At 48.8% G+C, this 13,504-nt stretch overlaps 1 long non-coding RNA gene across 1 annotated transcript; it reads left to right on the top strand.

Moving 5' to 3' along the window:
• Positions 1-7,354: 7,354 nt before the first annotated feature.
• Positions 7,355-9,785, top strand: LOC135285578 (uncharacterized). The gene is made up of 3 exons (XR_010350381.1): positions 7,355-7,620; positions 8,651-8,804; positions 9,488-9,785. It is a non-coding gene; the product is annotated as an uncharacterized LOC135285578 (long non-coding RNA).
• The last annotated feature ends 3,719 nt before the right edge of the window (positions 9,786-13,504 follow it).

A 13,504-nucleotide genomic window follows, 5' to 3' on the forward strand; every position in this document is an offset into this window, starting at 1 on the left:
TGCCTTATAATTAAGGCTTTGAGCTGGTTTTTCTCTGCCTCCCCTCTCTGTGGTCGTGTTTACCAGGAGGAAAATAGCTAGGAGCTCTCCCAAGGCCAGCTCTCAAATTGTACCCTTAGAAAATGTTGGTTTTAAATTGCCTGTGGTCCTGAAGCTCTTCCCAAGGCCCTGCCTTGGTCTCAGTTTAAGAGCAGCACTATAAATAAGTACAAGCAATGGTAAATCTCGGAGTAATGTGGTTCTATTATGTAGCAGAAGCTCTAAAAAATCAGCACAAAGATGCTTTGCAACCCAGAAATTCAAACTGCTGTGTCAAGCACGCTAAAGCTGGAGCATGGCTGAGGTAAAGCCAAATATAAGCCAAAGCCTTAAATTTAATCCACCCCATTCTGTGCCATGAGGAATCATTTATTGCTGTAAATCATCACCAGAGATGATTAATTGCCTGGCATTAGCACCACGTTCTCTGGTGAAATTATCACTCCAGCCATGGCATCAAAACATATTTCACCTCCTCTCCCCAGGATGAAAACACGAGCACGTTCCTGTGGCATAATCAAGCCCTCCATTAATCAGGGTAAGACACTGTAATTGTGATTACAGTCAGAAATCAATTAATGCTCACCTTAAAATAAACCGGCGCTCTCAGGTGCAGCAGGTGCCCACTCTGTGACATTAAAGCCCTTTTTGGTCTCCTCAGCACCTCGAGCCCTGCCTTGCTTTGCAATCAACTGAATTCATTTGTTGTTTTTTCATTCCCTCCCTTCAGAAGGTTCCAGAGCAAACAGTTCAGGAAGTCAGGGGCACAAGCATTCCTCAGGCAGGGAGATTTGGCTGGTGGGCTGTTCGAGTGAGATGTTAAACGTGGGGTTTTGTCTCCCCTGATCCCTGGAACTAATGCCGTTTTTGGCATCCTGCTCTGGCCAGCCTGGCCCCCTCTGCAGCCTGAATCGTGTCCTGATTTTCCAGGCTCAGCATTCCAGGGTCTCCCAGCTCAGTGTAAACATTGGCAGGGCACAGGAGAGGGACTGGGGTGTCACAGCAGCCTTGAGTGGATGTTTATTCCCTTCATACCCACCCAGACTCCTCAAAGGTTCCAGAATTCCTGGGAGTGCTCAGCTCCCTGCAGTGTCCTGACAGGCGTGACTGAGGCTCCGAGTGTGGCCACCCAAGAGGAGCAGCTCCCCCTCAGCCCTGCTGGGGATGAGCTCTGGGACAGAACTTTCAGGACCCGTCAAAGTTTTTGGGAAGAGAAATCAGTGGCTGAAGAGCTGAGAGGGCTCAGAAGAGCTGATGGGACCCCACGTCTCTGGCTGGGAGAAACTTTCTGCTTCGAATGAATGGCACAGACAGCAAAGAAATCTCTGGTTTGGGGCTGGCCAGCCTTGCCCACGAGTGGTTGAGGGAGGAAAGGTAATCCTGGTTTCCCTGTTCACCCTTGCTGTGCCTGCAAACAGCTCTTGCTGCCCCAAGCCAGCAAGCTCATCCCAGGCAGTGAGGAGAAAACCCAGAGCAAGGCTGGGGCAGGCAAAAAAAAGAGTTCGGGACTGTTTGTTCAGCATGAAACTCTCTTTTGGTGCTTCCCCTTTTCAATAAGCTACCAGAAGTAAATCCAAGTTAATTTTCCCATCTAGATCTGATGAGCAAACGCTGCTTTGCTCCCTTCTCTAACAGCTCTCCTTTTGAAATATCACTCGCCTCAGTTCTGGCCGCTGCTGGTGGAGGATTTCCCCGAAGGAAACTACTCCTTGTGGCCTCTGGGAAGAGCTATGGAGCAGGAATTGCCCTCCCAGCAGCTCCCAGCTCGTGTGCCCTGCCAAGGAGCCAGATGGAGGTGGGCTCTAATCAGGTCACTGCAGGAGAGGGGAACCGAAAGACTTGGAGGAGGCAAGAACTGGGAAAGGCTATCACAGCTATTTCTGATTCCCGAAGAGGAGGGATTAATTTAGATCGTCTGGTGTACACAAGAAAAGAGGGGGAAGAAGCAGAAGAAAAAAAATCTGTTTGAAAACAAAGGGGCCCAGTCCTGCCTGTTCTTGTGGGCTCCGTCATTAACGGCGCTGATGAAAAGGGAACAAACGGCTCCTGCATCATTACTGAGCCCGGGCTGTCACACCAACTGCTCCAGACACGGCGCTTTGTTCCCAGCAGAAGGGAGGCACACATTCCCGGCAGGCACAGAGGAGTGCGGGCTCTCACGGGCTGATTAGGGGACACAAAAGTGGGAACGCAAAAAGTGACGCGCTGCAAAGCCAACGGGGCCCCGTGACCTCAGCCCCAAATGGGAAACCGTCCCGAGGTTCACAAACTGGAAACCAAGCGAGATGGCTTCTGTTGAGCTCTGTCACTCTTCACCAGGGAATCTGGGGAGCAAACGCTCTCCTGAAGAGCAAACCACCAAAATGCCCTGAACTCCTCACCAGGCTGGTGAGAAACGCTGAATGGGCAGGGATGCTGAGCAATAAAATAGGAAAGTGGGGTAAAATCCTGTGCTCTGGGTGATCCATGCTCCCCTGGCAAATATTTGAGCCTGGAAACACTGATGGAAGAGCAAAGGAAGAAGCTGCGAAGGATTGGGCAGCTGGAAGAATTACAGAAATTGGGGTGTCACATTTTCAAGCTTAGATTTAGAGTGATCCTGCTCTTTGTAGTTGTGGCAGGTGAAGGACTTGAAGCATGGGGTGGCAACAGTGCAAGGCCTTGGATATTCTCATTTTCTTGCCCCTTTTCTCCTACAAATTTTACTTTTCTGACAGTGGCTAAGGGAGCTGTGAGCTGGGGGAAATTCTGAACTAATGGAAACTGTTCAAAACAAGAGCTGAAATACAGAATAAAGTGAGGTTGGGTCTATTCACAAGCCAATTCCGGGGGTTATTAGCCCACTTCTACTCCTCCATTCATCATGCAAAGGTAATTTCTTTATTGCAGTAGGAATCCTAACACAAACACAGTAAATGGAGTGAAAACCTCATGTAAATGAAGTGAAAACCTCATGTAAATGAAGTGAAAGCTTCATTTAGGACTCAATTCCTTTGCCTCACCTTTTCCTGTCAGAGCAGGGAGAAGGAAGGGTTGATAACAGGGAGAGCTATTGAACCAACCTTTCCCCTCCTGAATTTAAGTTTAGCTCAGTCTCTGACCAAAGGCTCTGCAAATCAATTAGGGCTGACAAGCCCAGCTCTGGGTGCAGCACAGGGCAAACGCTGATGTCTCAGCGCTGAGAAAAAAAATCTCCAGTGTTTCTGACCCTTGGGTGGAGTAAAACACTCAGGGCATGAGCAAAACAGAGAAAAAATCATTTATTGGTGAGCACCAGAGTTGGAGAATAATCAGCTCCCTACAGCTGCTGCGTGGCTTCGGCTGGGATGTGACAAGTTATAAGATTTTTGGAGAAAAATTGAATTTCCAGCATGATTTCCACCCTTCCTCTGAGAAGATTCATGGATTTCTCTGGAATACCAAACTTAGGGCTCGTTCCTCCCTGGGAAAATGACATTTGGTGCTGGGGCATTCACCCTCTTCCTTCTGGTGCTGATCACTCCCATTTTTGGGGTTTGATCCCTGTCACTGCCACCTTTGGGTGCACACAAAGATGGATTTTGGCTGACAAAATCAGCCCCTCATGCCCGGTTTTGGAGCTGTTTTCAGCCCTCAGGTGATGACAAATTGCTGCTTCTTGGGATCACTCTGATGGGATGAGGACAGCCTTGGGGGACTTCAAACTTCCATTACTTTTTAATGGGAGGAACTTTAATAGAAAGGCTGAAATGCAGCTTCTTATTGCGGTGCCTCAGCATTTCTGGAGCCATAAATTCTCCCCTTGCCCCTCTGTTATTACTGATGTATCAATTCTTTCTACTTCTCTGAGCACTTAAATTGAAATAAAATCAGGTTTAGGCTTTATGTATCTTTAATATAATGAAATTCAGCTTAAAGTTAGGGTAGAAAAACACTCCTTGGCATGGAGTCCTCAATAAATGAGAGCAGCGAGAGGGGAAATGCAGGATTGTAAATCAGGGAGGGGGAAATTCCCAGTTTTGTCTCTGTGGCTCCCTCCCTTATTTCAAATCCCCCACTTTCCCTGTTAATTCTGCCTGCTGGAGTTCATTCTGTATTTTATCTGTTTTTTCCCCTTTTCTCAGCCAAACTGCTTTCCCTGCCCTCCTGGTGCTCCTAAATCTGATTTTAAGTGTCTTCAGTCAGGATCACACAGGATCATTTGTCCATGTGTGAGAGTGCCAGTTGCTTCCAGGACTCTGTGGAATAGCCAAATAAATTAAAAATGGGGGGAAAACAACCCAGGAAAAATAGAAACACACAGAATTTCACAGGAAATTATCCTGTGTCCAAATGAGGAGCAGCATGGCAGCAGTTTGCAGGAAGCTTCCTTAGCAGGCATTTGTGGATTGCTTGGGAAGGACATCCAAAAGTCAATTAACACAGGCAAAGGCATCATTATCAGTGCACCCCGAGGGTCCCAGCCCTTCCTGGCTGCCTTTAGGAGCAGTAATGGAGCAAATTAAATCATCCCGGGCTGGGCTGGGGCTGCTGGCAGGTGGTGCAGGATGCAGGAGTCCTCAGTTTGCAGAGAGAAAAGAGGGATCAGTTGTCGGAAAGGGGAAAAAACGCTGCCCAGAGCGAGATGGGAGCTCTGTGTCCAGCTGGGAGCATCAGCCTCAGGTTCTAGAGAGGGTCTGAGGTGCCTCCTGTAGAAATCTGCCTCATTCCCATCCTTCCCAAAGCCTCTGGGCCTCTTCCCTTCCCAAGGTCTCCCTTTCCTGCCCTCCTGAACTATCCCAGCTCCCATTCCACGCTCCACATCCCAGGACACTTGTTGGGCCAGCAGGTAAAAAATCTTTTATTCCAGGTTGGAAAAAACCTTTCCAGCAGGAAAAAAACCTTCCAGCCCAAGGATAGGGCTTGGAGCAAGCTGGAGCAGTGGGAGTGGGATGGGATTTGGGATCCCTTCCCACCCAAACCAGTCCACATTCCACGATTCCCAAGCGTGCACAGAAACATCCCAGATTTATGGGAAATGTGGAGGTGCAAACCCCCTGCAAGCAGAGCCAGCAGCAGCGCAGAGCCCCCTGCTCTGGGTGTGGCACGAATCCACCAAGCTGAGCAATCAGATGATGGCAGCTCAGCAGAAATGAAATTACAGCTGCTCCGAAGGCACCGTGACCCTGCGAGCAGCAGCCCTGGCAGGGGGCCAGGCCTGCACTTAGAGGGATGGTTCTGGAAAGAACAGGAGGCTGAATGACATTTTTTATATTAATGTCTATTCCTTCCCTGTCCCCCAGCATGTTAAACTCAACTGTGCCCCAGCCCCGTATTCCCATTTTCCAGCTGAGTTTTGGGATCATTTATAAAGCCAGGAACAATTAAATCAAATCCTAGTGTAGCTGTTAATTATAAGGAAATAAGGATTTATTTCAATAATCCTACTGTTGTGTTCTGCTTTTCTTTTGAACTCAGATTTTTTAATCAGATAGAAATGGGAAATCGGGAAGGGAAATGCTTGGAAGAATCTCAGCATCCAGATTTCCAAGCCTGGTGCCTCTTTTCCTTTAAGCCCTAACCCCAAAGCTTTATTTTTAAAACTGCTCTCACTCTGTGGTATCTCTTCAGAGCTTCTGTTCCATTTGGCAACTTCAGCAGCTCATTAGGGCTTCTTGCTTTTATTTTGACTTGGGTAATGAGGGCTGTAAAGAATTGCCAGTCTACACTGGTGTTAATGAAAACCAGAGTGCAGAGGGCAGAGCTGATAAATCCCACTCTGTGAAGGGCTGAGAGTGGAGCAGGAAAACATCTCAGCCAGTATTCAGCTCTGAGCTGCCCCAGCAGGGCCCAGCTTTGCCAGGCATGGTTTATCTGTGGGATAAACCATGGGGTTTGCCCCTTGGAATAAACCATGGGGGTTGCCCCTTGGTTCCCAGCAGATTTGGGGCTCTCAGGGAAAGTGCCTCCCGTTTCTCCAGGCTGGCTCTGAGCTCTGTCCCAGCCCGAGCAGATGGCCCAGCTCTCCCTGCTCCCCAGCCTTCCACCTTGACTCAGGGCTTTCCTTTTTCCAGGGTGAATTAGGGACAAGGAGGAAAATCCCCGCCCTGCTGTCCCTGTGTGTCCCCAGCCCTCTGTCACCTGTCCCAGCTGCATTTCTCCCCGGTGCCATGCACAGGCACAGCCTGGCACCCTCTGCTGTCACCTCCACAGCCCTGGGCACGTGTGGCTGCTCCTCCTGCAGTCCCTGCACATGAATATTTCATGTCTGCAGCCAAGAATGCATTTCAGCAGCCTGAGGGCCACCGTGCCCTGACCAGGGCTGGACCTGCAGGCCTAAGCCAGGCTCAGTGATTGTGTCAAGGCCTGGCTTTTCCTTCTCTGAACCCGCTATCAAGGCCTGGCTTTTCCTTCTCTGAACCCGCTGTCAAGGCCTGGCTTTTCCTTCTCTGAACCCGCTGTCAAGGCCTGGCTTTTCCTTCTCTGAACCCGCTGTCAAGGCCTGGCTTTTCCTTCTCTGAACCCGCTGTCAAGGCCTGGCTTTTCCTTCTCTGAACCCGCTGTCAAGGCCTGGCTTTTCCTTCTCTGAACCCGCTGTCAAGGCCTGGCTTTTCCTTCTCTGAACCCGCTATCAAGGCCTGGCTTTTCCTTCTCTGAACCCGCTGTCAAGGCCTGGCTTTTCCTTCTCTAAACCCGCTGTCAAGGCCTGGCTTTTCCTTCTCTGAACCCGCTATCAAGGCCTGGCTTTTCCTTCTCTAAGCCCGCTGTCAAGGCCTGGCTTTTCCTTCTCTAAACCCGCTGTCAAGGCCTGGCTTTTCCTTCTCTGAACCCGCTATCAAGGCCTGGCTTTTCCTTCTCTGAACCCGCTGTCAGGGCCTGGCTTTTCCTTCTCTGAACCTGCTGTCAAGGCCTGGCTTTTCCTTCTCTAAACCTGCTATCAAGGCCTGGCTTTTCCTTCTCTGAACCCGCTGTCAAGGCCTGGCTTTTCCTTCTCTGAACCTGCTGTCAAGGCCTGGCTTTTCCTTCTCTAAACCTGCTATCAAGGCCTGGCTTTTCCTTCTCTGAACCCGCTGTCAAGGCCTGGCTTTTCCTTCTCTGAACCCGCTATCAAGGCCTGGCTTTTCCTTCTCTGAACCCGCTGTCAAGGCCTGGCTTTTCCTTCTCTAAACCTGCTGTCAAGGCCTGGCTTTTCCTTCTCTAAACCTGCTATCAAGGCCTGGCTTTTCCTTCTCTGAACCCGCTGTCAAGGCCTGGCTTTTCCTTCTCTGAACCCGCTATCAAGGCCTGGCTTTTCCTTCTCTGAACCCGCTGTCAAGGCCTGGCTTTTCCTTCTCTGAACCCGCTGTCAAGGCCTGGCTTTTCCTTCTCTAAACCTGCTATCAAGGCCTGGCTTTTCCTTCTCTGAACCCGCTGTCAAGGCCTGGCTTTTCCTTCTCTGAACCCGCTATCAAGGCCTTGCTTTTCCTTCTCTGAACCCGCTGTCAAGGCCTGGTTTTTCCTTCTATTAAGGCCTGGCTTTTCCTTCTGTAAACCCAGCCTGGCATTGCCCACCTGGCCCTGTGCCCCCTGAGAATTCATCATTTGTCATTCCCAATGCTCTGAGTCTGGCTTGGCTCCAGAGAGGTCTGACAGAGAGGAGGTTTAGATGGGAAATGAGGGGAAAATCCTTCCCTGGGAGGTTGGGGAGGCCCTGGAATGGATTTCCCGTGGCTGCCCAGCCCCTGGCAGTGCCAAGGCCAGGCTGGAGGTGCCAATTTCCCTTCCAGGCCAGGCCATTCCTTCATCCTGGGACTCTGCAAAACCCCCCAAGGATGGCAGTGTGAGCTGTTTGTGAGGCTGCTGCTGCTAGATAGATCTCATCTATCAGCAGGACTTTTAAAAACCTTTTGTTGGCAAAAAAATTTGTAATTTTCCCTGCATTTTCTGTCATCTCTAAAGGCAGGGACCGTGCTACTGTCCCAGAATTGTAATAACTTATCTCTCCTTGTTGCCTTTGTGTCAGGTGTTATTATGAATCCTTATCAGTCTGTTGAGGGGAGGAAATTAAAAGGTCTGAAGGGACTGAAACTCAGAAAAAAATTGTACTTTGGTCACAAGCAGGAGCAAAAAAATAGATTATGTAGAAGATTGAGAAGTATATTTCAAACTGGTTTCTTTTATTTTTGGAAATAAGCGGTACAGAGGCCAAAAAAAAAAAAAAAAAAAAAAAGGAAACTCTCTTTATCCCCAAAAAGGGTGGGAAGCCAAAGCAGAACCACAGCAAACCCAGACAGGGCAATCCAGTCCAGCATTAAATCGCAGAGTTAAATATATTTAACTGCAGAGAAGTTATTTGAAGTTGCTGTGAATAAATAATGGATTTCATTTTCATAAACAACTCATTTTCCTTCACAGAAAGCACCCAGAGCAAATGTTGCTCTGAAATTGTTTAATTACCAAGCCTTGCACTGAGTTATTTGCTATGAACTTTCTGTCTTTCAGCATCTTCCCCTCTTAGATTAAATCTCATTTTCCCACTCAAATGCTGGGGTGTGAATGGAATCAGCACTTTCTGTATTTAGAATGGAACTGGGTTTCTGCATTATTAAAAGGGGAAAAATGGGTTTTTCAGGAATCCTGGAGCTCATTTAGCTTTTCTGTTTCTTGTTTTCAGCAATGCTTTTCAGGGCAAGCACGAGGACTGGGGTCCAGTTGCTCTCCAGCTCTAAAAGGAAAAGCAATTTTGCTCCAGTCCCACGTCCATGACCTTGTCCAGCTGCTCATAAAATGGGATTTATTCAGCACCATTCCAGGCTTTGACCTGAAAGGTTAATTTTAACCAAACTGGCCAATTTACCTTTAATGGGATTTATTGGCCCCCAAACAGGAATCAATAGGAATTCTCCATTACTGGGCTTGTAAAACCAGCACCGAAAATAGAAACAAATAGGAATTAGTAGAATCAAGAGAACAAAAGGAACAAATCCAGAGCTGTGCCTGGAGCTGATTCTTTGGGGTTTAGGTTTCCATACCCTGCAGGATTTTGGCGTGGCTTTGGTGACCAAATTCCCTCCCTGCAGTTCCTAAACTGCTTTTTGAACAGAATTTCCTGCAGGGCTTTGGGAAATGTGATCTCTGCCCCAGGAAGGTTCATTTCCAAACTGCCTCTGGCTTCTCACCTCCCAGCCAGGGCCAGGGCTGCTCTTTGTGAGCTCAGCACGTTTTCCATCCTTGCAATGAGATTTTTGGGCTGTGGGAGGGGCAGTCCCAGCTCCCAGGGGTGCTCCAGGGTGGATACAGAGCTCAGCTCTCCTTCCTGCTGCTGTCAGGAATTCCCTGCGTGTCCCAGGGAAGTTTTTAATCTCAGAACAACCCCTTAGTCAGGATTTGTGGCTGCTCCTTGTGGGGAAACAGCCAGCTCCGTCTGCAAAAGCAGTCATAAAACATAAAATTAAATCTTCTTCCACCAGAATGCATTAAAAGCTCTCTTTAATTTTATTTTTTTCCATAGGGAAAGATATCTTTGAGCTGTCCCAAAGCTTCCAGCTCCAGCCTCATTCCAGACAGCCAACAGGGTGGAAAACGTCCCAGCCTTGCACAGAGCTGGGACAGGATCTGTTCCCTTCACATCAGCTGAAGGTTTGGCTTTTAGTGGCTGCAGCTTTGGGGGCTGAGCTAAAGGAGTTTATTTTTCCACCCAGACATGGATCAGACACTGCTGAAGCCAGGACATTCTATCAATAGAGCAGGAAGTGTAAAGCACTTTATGTGTGAAAAGAAATATTAATATTTGAGCTAAAACTCGTGGGGAAAAAAAAATCTGATAACCAGAAACAGCTTTAGGTGTGGATTCTTTCTTTTTTTTTTTCCCCTGAACTTGCAGGAAGTTTGGGGGCTCTGTGTATCTTGCAAAGAGGAAAGGAAAACACTGAGAGCAGCTCAGGCTCTGTTGGCTTTGGGATGAGGGTGTTTGATCTGTGCTGCTGTGGGAAAGGCTCTGCCAGGGCTGGGAGCTCCCAGAGCAGTTTTTTCTGCCATCATCTCACTGAAATCTGCTTTTTCACCCACCCTGCTTCAGAGGGAGATTCCCCTGCAGGAGGGTCCTGATTCAGCTGCTGGATCCATCCTTTGGATCATTCCAGGGCTGGAAAACCCCACACTCACAACTGCTCCTCTCTGCTGCCCTGCAGGCTGGGAGCATCTCAGGGACCTGAGCACAATTCCCGCTGCTGGGGGTGAGAAAAAGTTGGATTTTGGGGTGATAATCCAAGGCTGAGTGCCCGTCCTGCCTGTGCCACCCCTTGGGGTGAGCCCCTGGTTTGTGGCAGTGGAAATTGAGTTTCCTCATCCCTGCCAGGCTCTGGCTGGGGGTTGCTGCAGTAATTTGGGGATGTTTAAAGGAGGCTCAGGAGACTTTTCCCTCCACAGTTCCCTGACAGGAGGGTGCAGCCAGCTGGGATCGGGCTCTGCTCCCAGGGAACAACAGGAAAAGGGGAAACAGCCCCAAAGTGTGCCAGTTTTCCTAGAAATTCCCATCTTCACCCTGTGTGGCAGGGAGCTGAGGGGACCCCAGTGGAACCCCATCATTTTTATCTCATTCTGCAAACCACAAGGAACTGCAGAGAAGATGCCACTGCTTTACCTGCTGGAAATGTGTGTTTTCCCCTCTGAAAAGCTGGGTTTTCCTGCCTCCTTCCCTTTCTCCTGCCAGTCTTCACACCTCCATTTGCAACATGGCTAAATTCCACGGTAACAAATCTCCTCTAAGCCCTGCTCTTAAACGTTTCCCTGCTGCCATAAATCCAGGCTGAGGAGCAGATTGGAGGGGTGTAAAAAATGCCACACCAGGCAGCAAAACGGGGGAGATAAGGGGCTGAACAAGCTAACAGGTGTTTGATCATTCCTCACGTGCTGCCAGAGCAAACAAACCTTTAAAAATAACTAAATGGACAACGTGTCCTTTTCATCTGCTTTATCTTGTCTGCTCCCAGCCAGGAGATTCATAACTGGCTCTCCCCGGGCCTCGTAAATTGTTTCTATTATTCATGATTAAAGTCCGGAGCAGAAGGTTCTTGCATATATCAGCAGACACTTGTTAGAGACATCCTGATGTTATTAAGACATAGATTCAGCCAAAAGGTCGTTAGGAGAGCGTCCAAATGGAAACATCACATGGGAGACAGAGGAGAAAATTAGGGCTGAATGTAAAGCAGGAGCGGGGGAGCGTCGCAGAGGGACAAGAAGGGGACAGGGGGACAGTTTTGGGGCAGGGGAAAGAGGGAGGAGGTGCAGCACATCACTGTCCCCTCCTGGCAAAGGTCACCTGGGGGACAGAGGAGAAAATCAGGGCTGAATTTAAAGTGGAAGTGTCACTGGGAAGGAGAGCAGGGCAAAAAGGGGAACAGGGGAGAGTTTTGGGGCAGGGGACAAGAGGGAAGAGCTCCAGCACTGTCTCCTCCTGGTGGAGTTCATCCCCAAACCCCACCCAGTTTGTTCCAGCATCTTTAAGCTGGGCTTTATTCAGAGCAAATTCTGAATGTGAAGCCCCACTAGAGCTTATCCCTGTTTACCACAACCCCCTGCACGGCTGGCAGGAACATCCAGATGTTCCAGAGCCTCTGACAGGCTGTGCCTGCGGTTCCAAGGCTCCGAGTGCAGGATGGATGTGGGAACGTGCTGCTGCTGGCCCGGATGAGCCCCCAAGCTCTGCCAGCCCCCTCCTGCCCGAGCTGGAGGCGCTGGGAAAACAAAGGTATTGATTCATTGATGGTTTGAATTGGAATAGCTGCAGCTCCCAGGGCTCCCAGGGATGTCCAGGCAGGTGCATTTGTCACATGCTTGGCTAATTTGGAGATGATTTGGAGATAGGAGGAGTCTGAAGGGGAAATGAAGGGTAGTGAGAGGCAAGGAGCAGAGTCCCACCTTGTATTTGTGGGGTTCCCTGACCAAGGAAGGAAATGATGGATCTGACTCCATGTTCTCGGAAGGCTAATTGATTATTTTATGATATATTGTACTAAAGAATGCTATAATAAACTATACTAAAGAATACAGAAAGGATACAGACAGAAGGCTAAAAAGATAATAATGAAAACTTGTGACTCTCTTCAGAGTCTTGACACAGCTTGGTTGGGATTGGCCAATGAATAAAAACAATTCACATGAAACCAATGAAACAATCATCTGTTGGTAAACAATCTCCAACCACATTCCAAAGCAGCAAAACACAGGAGAAGCAAATCAGATAAATTGTTTTCATTTTTCTCTGAGGCTTCTCAGCTCCCCAGGAGAGAAATCCTGGGCAAAGGGATTTTTCCAGAAAATGTGATTGTGACAGTCCCACGCCTGGGAGCAGTTCCTGCCTGCCAAGCCCCTCCTGTGTGTGCTTTGGGAAGTTCCTGTGGCCCTGAGAACAGCTCCTGGCAGGTTTGGAATGGAATCCTGGATTGGCTCGGCGTGCTCTGTGCTTCAAATGTGCAAACACAACTGCACGTGCCTTGTCTCAGGCTGGTGTCAAACCAGACCTCATGAAGGTATCAAACATTCATTATTCAGCTGTAGAGCCTGAATTTTTGTTTGTTACATCAGAAAGGGGCCATGGACAATGGCTGTCAGTGGGCTGGTTGTTAATTCTCACCACATGCCTGGGCCAGCACCACCAGGGCCTTAAAACCACCCTTTTTATCCCAGAAATATCTATTTATTTTTGTGCAGGGAGGAAGTCCAGAAAAGAAGATGATGTTGCTTTTTTAACAGGGAATGGGAATCCTTTCCTTTTTGTTTTGTTTGTTTGTTTGGTTGGTTTTTTTTAATTTGAATTATGAAGTGCTGTTTGAGATCCCACCTCACTGGGAGCACTTCTCCTGGGGAAGGCAAAAGCTGGGCTGGGTCTCTGCTCCTACCCCAGCTGCTTTTGCCTTCCTGGACTTTCTCCCTGGCTGGTTTGAAGGCCCTGGTGGTGCTGGGCAGGCGTTGTGGTGAGAATTAACAAACAGCCAGCCATTGTCTGTGGCCCCTTTCTAATGTGATTTAACAAAACTGCCAGCAAGTCAAAATTAATGCAAATGAGTGCAAATTCACATATTCCAAAAGGATTAGAATATCATTAATGTGGGCATTAAATATTTAAACAATATCTCTATGAAAGAATTATGAGCTTTCAAAGCTTGTCTGTGTTTTATGACCACATTAAAGCAGTTGTAATGACATCTTCTATGCTGGGACTTGGAATTATCCCTTTTTTAAAGGATCACCGTGGTCAGGGCCCCCCGTGTCCCCCCAGGTCGTGGTGGCCCTGGGTGTTGTTTTTTCCAGGGCTCAGCTCAGCGATGTGTGGGAGGGAGGGGCTGTGAGTGTAAAACCCAAGCAGCATCACCAGCAGAGCTCTGCAGGGTCATCCCAGCTCTGTCCTGGAGCCAGAGCTCGTCCCATCCCTCAATCCCTGTGGGATTCAGCTGCTGGAGAGCTGGCAGGGTTCTCCTGGCTCCGGGGATCCTGTCCCTGCAAACAGTGCAGGAATTCCCAGAGT

The sequence above is a fragment of the Passer domesticus genome, chromosome 23 (genome assembly GCF_036417665.1).
Source record: "Passer domesticus isolate bPasDom1 chromosome 23, bPasDom1.hap1, whole genome shotgun sequence".
NCBI classification, from domain to species: domain Eukaryota; kingdom Metazoa; phylum Chordata; class Aves; order Passeriformes; family Passeridae; genus Passer; species Passer domesticus.